This window comes from Dioscorea cayenensis, chromosome 7, assembly GCF_009730915.1.
Source record: "Dioscorea cayenensis subsp. rotundata cultivar TDr96_F1 chromosome 7, TDr96_F1_v2_PseudoChromosome.rev07_lg8_w22 25.fasta, whole genome shotgun sequence".
In the NCBI taxonomy this organism is placed as follows: domain Eukaryota; kingdom Viridiplantae; phylum Streptophyta; class Magnoliopsida; order Dioscoreales; family Dioscoreaceae; genus Dioscorea; species Dioscorea cayenensis.
Genome location: NC_052477.1, coordinates 14,792,721 through 14,804,189, shown reverse-complemented (window position 1 = coordinate 14,804,189; position 11,469 = coordinate 14,792,721). Strand labels below are relative to the sequence as shown.

The following is an 11,469-nucleotide window of genomic DNA, read 5'->3' as shown; positions in this document are numbered from 1 at the left end:
ACCATCGACATGTATACACAAGGGGGTTCAGTGAAGCTCAATAAACAAAAACAACTCGAGTATATAAAAGTAAGGCAATGAAATACAACTCGAGACAAAAATAAAAGATAAACTTAGAAGGAAGATCCTTTCTGAGTATACAAGTCCAAAAGATGATATAAAAATAAAACACAAAAACATAAAGAAATGAAAGATGCATCAAGTGTTAGTGTCGCGCTCTGGCTACTCTACTGCTGTTGATGAAGATATTTAAACTGGTGGATCCACTAGCTCTAGAACGGGTGAGGGTTGTGCTGGAGATGCCTCAGAGGTCTGCGGTCTCATGATGAATGGTGAGGCGGCGTCACACTTAAGTATGCTGCGCGGCCTGTGTCAGGCGAACATCGGCGATCTTAGTCCGGAGCATCCCTTCGGCATTTTCAAGCCTCTCAAAATGATCATAGGCTCGGGATGGAGAGAACATGCATACTAGGGGTAGCTCCTGTGCTGCAGGAGGTGCGTCAGTCTCCATCGGCTCTAACTGTGACTTGGGTGCAAGCAGAGAACCCTCTACTGCAACTCCCTCAGCTATCTCTGAATTAGGTACAATCAGTACACATGCACTCCCAGCCCATACCTGTGCAACATCCCCATCTGTCTAATTTGTCTATATACCTAGTGGAGCAGGTATGATTTGTCTTCTCGGCTCCTCTAATAGCGTTTGGTAGACCCATTCCGATGATGAGCCTAGTGATGTATGGGCTAGAGAAGAGGACACCATTCCTAGTAAACTGACCATAATGCCTTAGGTACTCTGCTAGTATGTGGTAAAGGTGAACTAGCTGGTGCTGTACCATGGAATATGATAAGTGCATGTGCGATATGAATGCGAAGCATTCTTTCCTTATGTTAAGCATTACCTTTCTCGGGTTTTACACTAATATGTGTGTTTTTATGTTACTTTTATGAAGGCAGGATTGTGAGTCCGATTATGAAGGATAGAAGGCAATGTGGATCATAATGCACCGATTTTGGAGGAAATCTTGCTAAGGTTCAAACGCAAAGACATAGGTTGGGTGTGAGATGCTAGAGTGTGTGTCAACCTCCTCGTATTTGAGTTAGCACAACCAGTTGGAGGGGCAGAAGGGCAGTCATACTCAAGCATTCGGACTTATGCTTAAAGAACAAGATCTCCGCCAACTTTTCCATCATTGAAGAAGCAAAGTGATCCACGACGTGAACGTGTGCCCATTTACGTTACCTCGATGAAAGTATGGATCGGGAAGTATTTCAGACCGAATACTGTAGCAACTAACAAGGTCCCCTTGCGTATATCCCGCAAGTGCACGGGTTTGTCGAAGTAATAATCCCGGGTGAGCGGGGTCGAATACACAAGGAGTATGGAGTAAAGACACTTAATTCGATTCTTAGCTATGTGGAGTATCAACAATGATAAGTGTGATAATGATTCAATTCTCTATAATTAAAAGCAACGAGTAAGAGAGCAAAAGTAAGAAGGAGGCAAGGCAATCGATAAAGTGCAAGAACTCTCTATTATGCTTCCTAATCAATGCAATGGTGAGTCGTGGAAATCGTTACATACATAGTCCTGAATCTAAGGTCAACTATGCCTAACTCTATTCATGTCCCGGAGTTGAGATTAAATAACCTCTCAACCTCACACTCAAACAAAGTTGCAATGAGCTCTAGGGATTCCAAGTCATAAATCGCTTCCTAATTATAGACCTAACCCTTTGGTCCAGGCGGAAAGTCCCTAGCCACAATTAAGCCCTAGATATTACGATCCCCTCAATGCTTCACTCCATTGCACGCGCAACTAGGCCCCAGCGGAGGTTCATCCCTTAGACCATTTACTTTATTATGGCTGCAAAGAACTCAAGGAATGGAGGTAGAATCTATCAAGTCGGAGGGGAAAGGGGACGCTCCTGTACCTCTCGACTCACCCACTCAACCCTCTCCAACCTAGCTTTGTCTAACGCTCGTGGTGTGTCACTCACTCACATGGTTACCAACAAGAACTCTCAAGCCTAGTGTCACTCTAGGGGAAATGTTCATACAATCAAGCATTTAAGTTTGGAACTCACAATATACATCAATTTATTGAAAGCATAATAAAGAAGTTCAAAGAAACGAATACATCCTAGGGTTCACAATCACCCAAGTACCCACTAGGGGTTTAGCTCTCCATGGAGCTAAGTACAATAAAAGAAATCGAATGTAAAAGCAATGAATCAATAATTAAACCACTCGATGGTCATGTCGATGGTCTTGCGGAGAGTCCTCTACTCGTCGTCCAAGGATTCCCTCGTCGGGTATAGGATATGGCTCGACGGAAGCTCCCCTACCAACCTTCTTCCTCAGGAATGACGATGTCAGAACCGTAGAACCTCTCCAAAACCTTGGCCAATACCCCTCAAAACCCTAGAAGAAGCCCGGTCTCAAGTTGGGGAAAAGATGGAGAAAAGAATACCAAAATCAAGGCTGATTCGTCTTTAAATAGGGCTGGAATCGGACGACTACACGGGAATGGATGATTCACGCGCCCGTGGGGAATTTCCACACGCCCGTGTGGATTCTCTGAAACTGTCATTTTCGGCCGGCTGTGAACAGTAACTGCTACATTTTTGTTACAGTGTCTGCTATAGTACTATGCCAAAAATACTCCCGAATCCACTTTTCATCGAGGTAACATAAACGGGCACACGTTTATGCCGTGGATCGCTTTGCTTCTTCAATGACGGATAAGTTGATAGAGATCTTGTTCTATGTGCATAAGTAGGAATGCTTGAGTGTGACTGCCCTTGTGACCCTCCAAATGGTTGTGCAAACTCAAATACGGGGAGATTGGCACACACTCTAGCATCTCGCACCCGACTTATATCTTCGCGTTTGAACCTTAGCAAGATTTCCTCCAAAATCAGTGCATTGTGATCTACATTGGCTTCTTTCCTTCATAATTCGTTTCACAACCCTACCTGCATAAAAGTAACATAAAAACACACATATTAATGTAAAAACCCGAGAAAAGTAATGCTCAACATAAGGAAAGAATTCTTCGCATTCATATCACACAAGCACTTATCAAACTCCACCACACTTAAGCTTTTTCTTGTCCTCAAGCAAAAATTAAACATTCTGTGCATCAATGAAGAAAATATTGAAAGTGCTTGGCCTTAGGTTCACCAAAGTATACAAAGAGTGCATTCTACAAGTAAGGGAAATTTCAACATTAAAAACAAAAAATCAAAGCTCTAGCTAAAAACTTGAATAAAAAAGGACAACAAACCCGAAATCGTGTATGTGTGTGAACTCACTCAAAACAACCCAAGGTATACTCCTAAAAATTCTAAGTATAAGGGACTTATTTATCTACAAAAGTGACAACAATTTCAAAGATGGTAGTAGCTTCACACATCCTCTAAGGTAGCCCTTTCTAAAGCGGCCGCTAAGATGGCTTTCACACTTTCGAGGTGGTAGCTCTTTCTACTGGAGTGGTAGCTTTCACTCATCCTATGAGATAGCTCTTTCTCTCAATAGGGCATAGCTATTATCCGACTTATGAGAGTAGCTTCATACTTCATAGGTGGTAGCTCTTTCCACCCAACAAGCACAATAAAACTATTTTGTTTCTTCTTCTTTGCATTTTCCAATTTTTTTTTCCAGAATTTGCACAAGAAACAACTATAACTAGTCCCTTTAACATCAAACTTGAGTTTCCAATAGAGTTTAAAGAGTGAGTAGAGTAACAAGTATAAATCGGGTAAAAATTCCTAGAAATTGAAGCAAGAACTAGAGCATGAAAACATTCAATGTTAGAAATTCTCCTAAACTCAAGAATACAATGCTTGCAACTAAGGTGAACCGCCATTGGCTATGTGAGCATATAACAATCAAGAACAATAGAAAAAGATGTGTGCACTATGAAACTCCCCACGACACTTAAGTTGTACATTGTCCCCAATGTACACATGCAAGCTCACTCAAAACATATATCCTTCAAAAGCAAATGTGGGAGAAGCAATCAAAACAATACTCCCCTGACTCCTAGTGTTGCGTTTGATGAAGCTAATTCCATGGGAGTAGTGTTCCGACGGGTTGTGAAGCTAACACGGGCAAGTGCCGAAGCACCTCGGTCGTGTCCATGACAAAGTCTCAATTCCCAAGAAGACAAGACCATCTACACGCATACACGAGGGGGGTCAGTGAAGCTCAATAAAATAAAAACAAGTCGAGTATACAAAAGATAGAGCAATGAATACAACTCGAGACCACAAAATGAAAATAAACTCAGAAAAGGAAAATCCTTTCTGAGTATACCAATCCAAAATAAAATGCTGAAAATATAACGCGAAAAATGAGAACAAATAAGGTAAAGATGCCTCAAGTATCGGTGTCAATAGCTAGTACATCTGTTTCTGTTGCTGGTGAAGATGACACTGGTGCTGCAAAATAAATGAAGATTGGCAAAGAAAAGAGAAAGAGATGCTTACCGACAAAATGAAAATGAAAGACTAGAAAATAGCCGGAAAACTCAATTAACAACCCTCTAAAATGACGGTGAGAGGTCAGGAGAGAGCAAGGATGTTTTCTCAAAACGTATGAGGGTGAAAAGATGAAGAAACCCGAAAAGATTTTAAAGAAATCCTGCGGTTCTAGGATATCTGTAAATCAACACGGGCATGTAGGAATTACCCACGCCCGTGTGCCCGACCCACAGGAGTAGACGCACGCCCTTGTGGACTCTCCATGCATCCGAGAAAATTCTCTAAGACCCACGCCCGTGCGAAAATTCCACACGGGCGTGGATATTCACAAGCCCAACTCAAAGGTTCAAACGCACGCCCCTGTGTCTTCTCGGGATGGAGAAATCCTCTGCAGAGATTCGCACGGGCATTTGAAAATTATCCACGCCCATGTGTGGTTCACAAGGTCGCCCACAGGGGTGAGTCCACGCCATTGTGTGCTCTCGGGATAAACCGCCCACCTCTACAGGAATTCACACGCCCGCGCGGAAATTACCCACAAGCGTGTGACAGTCGCATGGTCGTTCACAGGGGTAGCCGCACGCCCCTGTGCCTTCTCTGGATGAGCTCGCAGTGCAAAACCACCGGCGTGCGGAAATTCCACATGCCCGTGTGTTTTCTCTAGATGCCTTAGAAAATTCTGCAGGCTCTGCAAAAAAGGTTTTAACATGTTTACACACTCAGAGCCTGCCCTAATATGTAAGTTTTACCAGTGAAAAACATGAGAAATAGCTCAAACGACCAAAACTTCACCAAAACACATGAAAGCACAAGATAACACCAACGGTCCACAAGAAAAGTATAGCAATGGCATATAAGAATCACAACACCAACAGTCAAGCTCTTATTCATGCTAACACTAAACTAAAAAGTAGGAAAACAGTAATTGCTTGGGTTGCCTCCCAAGAAGCACTTGTTTTACGTCACTTAGCTTGACGTACCTCTTCCTTACCTTATGGGGGCTTGAAAATAGTGTGTTCCTCTTGACTAGATATTGCATAGCTACTTCCTTTAAACCAAAAATCTACTTGCCGGGGTGGAATATTTGTTGGAGAGTCCAACCATCTTACCTTTGGCCTCCACGGAAACAATTTGGGTTGGGAATTGTCCAAGCTTAGCACAGGTGGGTCATTGGATGGCTTCAATCTCCTACCCACGTCTTCTTCCAAACCCAAAATTTCTTTCTTGTAATTTATGAGTTGATTAATCCCAAAGAGAGATGCTTGCTCCATTATCTTGGGATTTGCATCTTCTTCCATTTCAACTTGAAAGCAATATGTCTTCACCAACTTTCCTTGCACCATTTCTTGCTCACAAACATACTGTCCACTCAAAAAATTATCACATTGAATGAATGGTTCTTCTTGTATCCTCTCAATCTCGACAACATCATACTCATTCCGCCCCACTTCTTCATTGTCATTCACTACCACATCTTCTTTATAAGGAAGTTGACTTGCTTGCTCAAATAATTGTTGTTCCCTGGAGAGTGTGTCAAGTATCCCTCCTAGTTGATGCTCAAGGTTTTTATAGGAGGCTTCATGACATCTTCGTGTGGTCTCCATATTTTGGACGCAGACATCGGATGCTTCAATAAAGTTAGGTAATACTCTTTGTAACTGAAATGCATCCTCTCCGAGTATCTCACCCGTTTGACATTCCTCTTGAGGTGCCTCCCAATGTTGTTCACCAATAACACATAATACGTCTGGGTAGCCCACTTCAATTGGATGATATGCGTTGTAATATGGAATGTTCTGTTGTTGTGAAGCTAAAATTCTATCAACTTTTTCACTCAGAGCTTCAACCTGCAAATGTAGAGCAACGACTGGGTCAATCATTATTTAAAATCCTTGCAAGAAAAAGTAAGACATGACAAAAGAAAACAAATGAGAATGATGGAAGAATAAGAAAGTGTGAAATGATTTTTTTTTTTTTTTTTTTTTTTTTAGAACAAATCAGAACGGTGATAGAGAAGAGATGTGAAATAGAATGAAGGGTAAATAGCTTAGAAAACAAAGTGCAAAGTATCTCTAAATGCCAACTCCCAGGCAACGGTGCCAAAAACTTGACAAGGTCCCCTTGCGTATATCCCGCAAGTACACGGGTTTGTCGAAGTAATAATCCCGGGTGAGCGGGGTCGAATCCACAGGGAGTAGGGAGTAAAGACACTTAATTCGATTCTTAGCTATGTGGAGTATCAACAATGATATGTGTGATAATGATTCAATTCTCTACAATTAAAAGCAACGAGTAAGAGAGCAAAAGTAAGGAGGAGGCAAGGCAATCGATAAAGATGGGGTACTCGGATGATGCTTCACCTAGGATAATCGCTTCAAGTGCAAGAACTCTCTATTATGCTTCCTAATCAATGCAATGGTGAGTCATGGAAATCCTTACATACATTGTCCCAAATCTAAGGTCAACTATGCCTAACTCTATTCATGTCCCAGAGGAGAGATTAAGTAACCTCTCAACCTCGCACTCGAATAAAGTTGCAATGAGCTCTAGGGATTCCAAGTGATAAATTGCTTCCTAATTATAGACCTAACCCTTTGTTCCAGGTGGAAGGTCCTTATCCACAATTAAGCCCAAGATACTAAGATCCCCTCAACGCTTCACTCCATTGCACGCGCAACTAGGCCCCAGTGGAGGTTCATCCCTTAGACCATTCACTCTATTATGGCCGCAAAGAACTCAAGGAACGGAGGTAGAATCTATCACGTCGGAGGAGAAAGGGGACGCTCCTGTACCTCTCGACTCACCCTCTCAACCATCTCCAACCTAGCTTTGTCTAACGCTCGTGGTGTGTCACTCAATCACATGGTTACCAACAAGAACTCTCAAGCCTAGTGTCACTCTAAGGGAAATGTTCATACAATCAAGCATTCAAGGTTGGAACTCACAATAAACATCAATTTATTGAAACCATAATAAAGAAGTTCAAAGAAACGAATACATCCTATGGTTCACAATCACCCAAGTACCCACTAGGGGTTTAGCTCTCCATGGAGCTAAGTACAATTAAAGAAATCAAATGTAAAAGCAATGAATCCATAAAGAAACCCCCTCAATGGTCGTGTTGATGGTCTTGCGGAGAGTCCTCTACTCGTCGTCCAAGGATTCCCTCGTCCGGTATAGGATACGCCTCGACGGAAACTCCCCTACAAACCTTCTTCCTTAGGAATGACGATGTCGGAGCCGTAGAACTTCTCCAAAACCTTGACCAATACCCCTCAAAATCCTAGCCGAAGCCCTCTCTCAAGTTGGGGAAATGATGGAGAAAATAATCCCAAAATCGGGGCTGATTCGGCTTTAAATAGGGCTGGAATCGGGCAACTACACGAGCGTGGATGATTCATGCGCCCGTGGGGAATTTCCACACGGGCGTGGGTAATTTCCACACGCCCGTGTGGATTCTCTGAAACTGTCATTTACGGTCGGCTGTGAACAGTAACTGCAACATTGTTTCTACACTACCCTGCTACAGTGCTATGCCAAAAATACTCCCGAATCCACTTTTCATCGAGGTAACATAAACGGGCACACGTTTATGCCGTGGATCGCTTTGCTTCTTCAATAACGGATAAGTTGATAGAGATCTTGTTCTATGTTCATAAGTCAGAATGCTTGAGTGTGACTGCCCTTGTGCCCTCCAAATGGTTGTGCAAACTCAAATACGGGGAGGTTGGCAAACACTCTAGCATCTCGCACCCGACTTATATCTTCGCGTTTGAACCTTAGTAAGATTTCCTCCAAAATCGGTGCATTGTGATCCACATTGGCTTCTTTCCTTCATAATTCGTTTCACAACCCTACCTGCATAAAATTAACATAAAAACAAACATATTAATGTAAAAACCCGAGAAAAGTAATGCTAAACACAAGGAAAGAATGCTTCGCATTCATATCACACAAGCACTTATCAAACTCCACCACACTTAAGCTTTTTCTTGTCCTCAAGCAAAAATTGAACATTCTGTGCATCAATGAAGAAAATATTGAAAGTGCTTGGCCTTAGGTTTACCAAAGTATACAGAGAGAGCATTCTACAAGTAAGGGAAATTTCAACATTAAAAACAAAAAATCAAAGCTCTAGCTAAAAACTTGAATAAAAAAGGACAACAAACCCGAAATCGTGTACGTGTGTGAACTCACTCAAAATAACCCAAGGTATACTCCTCAAAATTCTAAGTACAAGGGACTTATTTATCTACGAAAGTGACAACAATTTCAAAGATTATAGTAGCTTCACACATCCTCTAAGGTAGCCCTTTCTAAAGCGACCGCTAAGATGGCTTTCACACTTTCGAGGTGGTAGCTCTTTCTACTGGAGTGGTAGCTTTCACACATCCTATGAGATAGCACTTTCTCTCAATAGGGCATAGCTATTATCCGGCTTATGAGAGTAGCTTCATACTTCATAGGTGGTAGCTCTTTCCACCCAACAAGCACAATAAAACTATTTTGTTTCTTTTTCTTTGCATTTTCCAATTTTTTTTTTTCAGAATTTGCACAAAAACAACTATAACTAGTCCCTTTAACATCAAACTTGAGTTTCCAATAGAGTTTAAAGAGTGAGTAGTGTAACAAGTATAAATCGGGTACTATAGCAGCACTGTTCACAGCCGGCCGAGAAAACAGAAGTTCAGAGAATCCACACGGGCGTGTGGAAATTATCCACGCCCGTGTGGAAATTTCGCACGGGCGCGTGAAGTATCCACGCCTGTGTAGTCGGCCGATTCCAGCCCTATTTAAAGCCGAATAAGCCCCGATTTTAGTATTCTTTTCTCCATCTTTTCCCTAACTTGAGAGAGGGCTTCGGCTAGGGTTTTGAGGGGTATTGGCCAAGATTTTGGAGAGGTTCTACAGCTCCGACATCGTCATTCCTTAGGAAGAAGGTTGGTAGGGGAGCTTCCGTCGAGGCGTATCCTATACCGAATGAGGGAATCCTTGGACGACGAGTAGAGGACTTTCCACAAGACCATCGACACGACAATCGAGGTGGTTTCTTTATTGATTCATTGCTTTTACATTCTATTTCTTTGATTGTACTTAGCTCCATGGATAGCGAAACCCCCTAGTGGGTACTTGGGTATTTGTGAACCCTAGGATGTATTCGTTTCTTTGAATCTCTTTATTATGCTTTCAATAAATTAATGTTGATTGTGAGTTCCAACCATGAATGCTTGTTTGTATGAACATTTCCCGTAGAGTGACACTAGGGTTGAGAGTTCTCGTTGGTAACCTTGTGAGTGAGTGACACACCACGAGCATTAGACACAGCAAGGTTGGAGAGGGTTGAGAGGGTGAGTCGAGAGGTACAGGGGCGTCCCCTTTCCCCTCCGACATGATAGATTCTACCTCCATTCCTCGAGTTCTTTGTGGCCATAATAGAGTGAATGGTCTAAGGGATGAACTTCCGCTGGGGCTTAGTTACGCATACAACGGAGTGAAGCGTTGAGGTGATCTTAGTATCTAGGGCTTAATCGTGGTTAGGGACCTTCCACCTGGATCAAAGGGTTAGGTCCATAATTAGGAAGAGATTTATCACTTGGAATCCCTAGAGCTCATTGCAACTCTATACGAGTGCAAAGTTGAGAGGTTATCTAATCTCTCCTCCGGGACATGTATAGAGTTAGGCATAGTTGATCTTAGATTTGGGACTATATAATTAAGGATTTCCATGACTCACCATTGCATTGATTAGCAAGCATAATAGAGGGTTCTTGCACTTGAAACAATTATCATAGGCGGAGCATTATCTGTGTACCCCATCTTTATCGATTGCCTTACCCTTTTTCTTTACTTTTGCTCTCTTACTTGTTGTTTTTATTTTTGAGAATTGAATCATTTTCACACTTTGTTTTCTTAGCTATTTCACCGTACATTCTATTTCATATCTTCTTATTCTACCATCGTTTGGATTTCTTTTTCTTTCTTTTTTTTGTTGCAGCCTCAGGTTATGACCTGTGGGAATCCCTCAATATTGATTGAAGGAGATCCTGAGCTTGAACGTACACTTAGAAGAAAAGGGAAAGAGCCTGTGCAAGAATAGTCTAATCCAACTGATTTGGAAGTAGAAGAATCTGAAAACATGGCAGAACAGAATGAGCAACAGCGAACATTATCCGATTATGCCAGACATTCAATGTTGGAGAGACAATCGAGTATTGTGCGTCCCTCGATTACAGCCAGGTACCCTTTGAGCTGAAGCCAGCATTCATCCACATGTTGCAGTAATCCGCACAGTTTAACGGTTTGGCCGATGAGGATCCAAACAATCACATAGAGTGTTTTCTTGAGGTGTGTGATATGCTGAACATAAATGGGGTGACGGATGATGCCATCAAATTGATAGCCTTCCCATTTTCCCTAAAAGGGGAGAGCGAAGCAGTGGCTACACTCGTTACCTAGAGCGTCAATTACCACGTGGGAGGAGATGGTGGAAGCTTTTCTAGCTCGTTATTTCCCTCCCAGAAAATCAGCAAAGCTTAGGAACGAGATCTCATCCTTTATGCAGTTGGAATTGGAGTCTCTATCTGAGACATGGGAAAGGTTCAAGGAGCTCCTCAGGAAGTGCCTGCAACACGGATTCCCGGAGTGGATGAGTGTTCAAACCTTTTACAATGTCTTGAACCCGAGTACAAGGCAACTCTTGGATGCGGCAGGAGGAGGTACCTTAGGTAGCAAGAACCCCGATGAGGCCCGACAGTTGATTGAAGAAATGGGGTTAAACAGCTACCAATGGAATGCTAGGGAGAAGAAAAAGGTGGCCGGTCTCCATGAGATAGATGCGACAACTTTATTGGCGGCCCAAGTTGAAAATTTGAGTAAGAAATTAGATCTTCTAACTTCAAATAGAGTGGCAGTCGTGACTAATTGCACCGGGTATGGTGGAGGACATGCTCTCTCCGATTGCCCGATCTCTATTGGTGATGTTTCT

General features: G+C 42.4%; 1 non-coding gene across 1 annotated transcript; it reads right to left on the bottom strand.

Moving 5' to 3' along the window:
* Positions 1–11,013: 11,013 nt before the first annotated feature.
* LOC120266049 lies at positions 11,014–11,120 on the bottom strand. Its single transcript, XR_005537893.1, has one exon. It is a non-coding gene; the product is annotated as a small nucleolar RNA R71 (small nucleolar RNA).
* Positions 11,121–11,469: the final 349 nt, after the last annotated feature.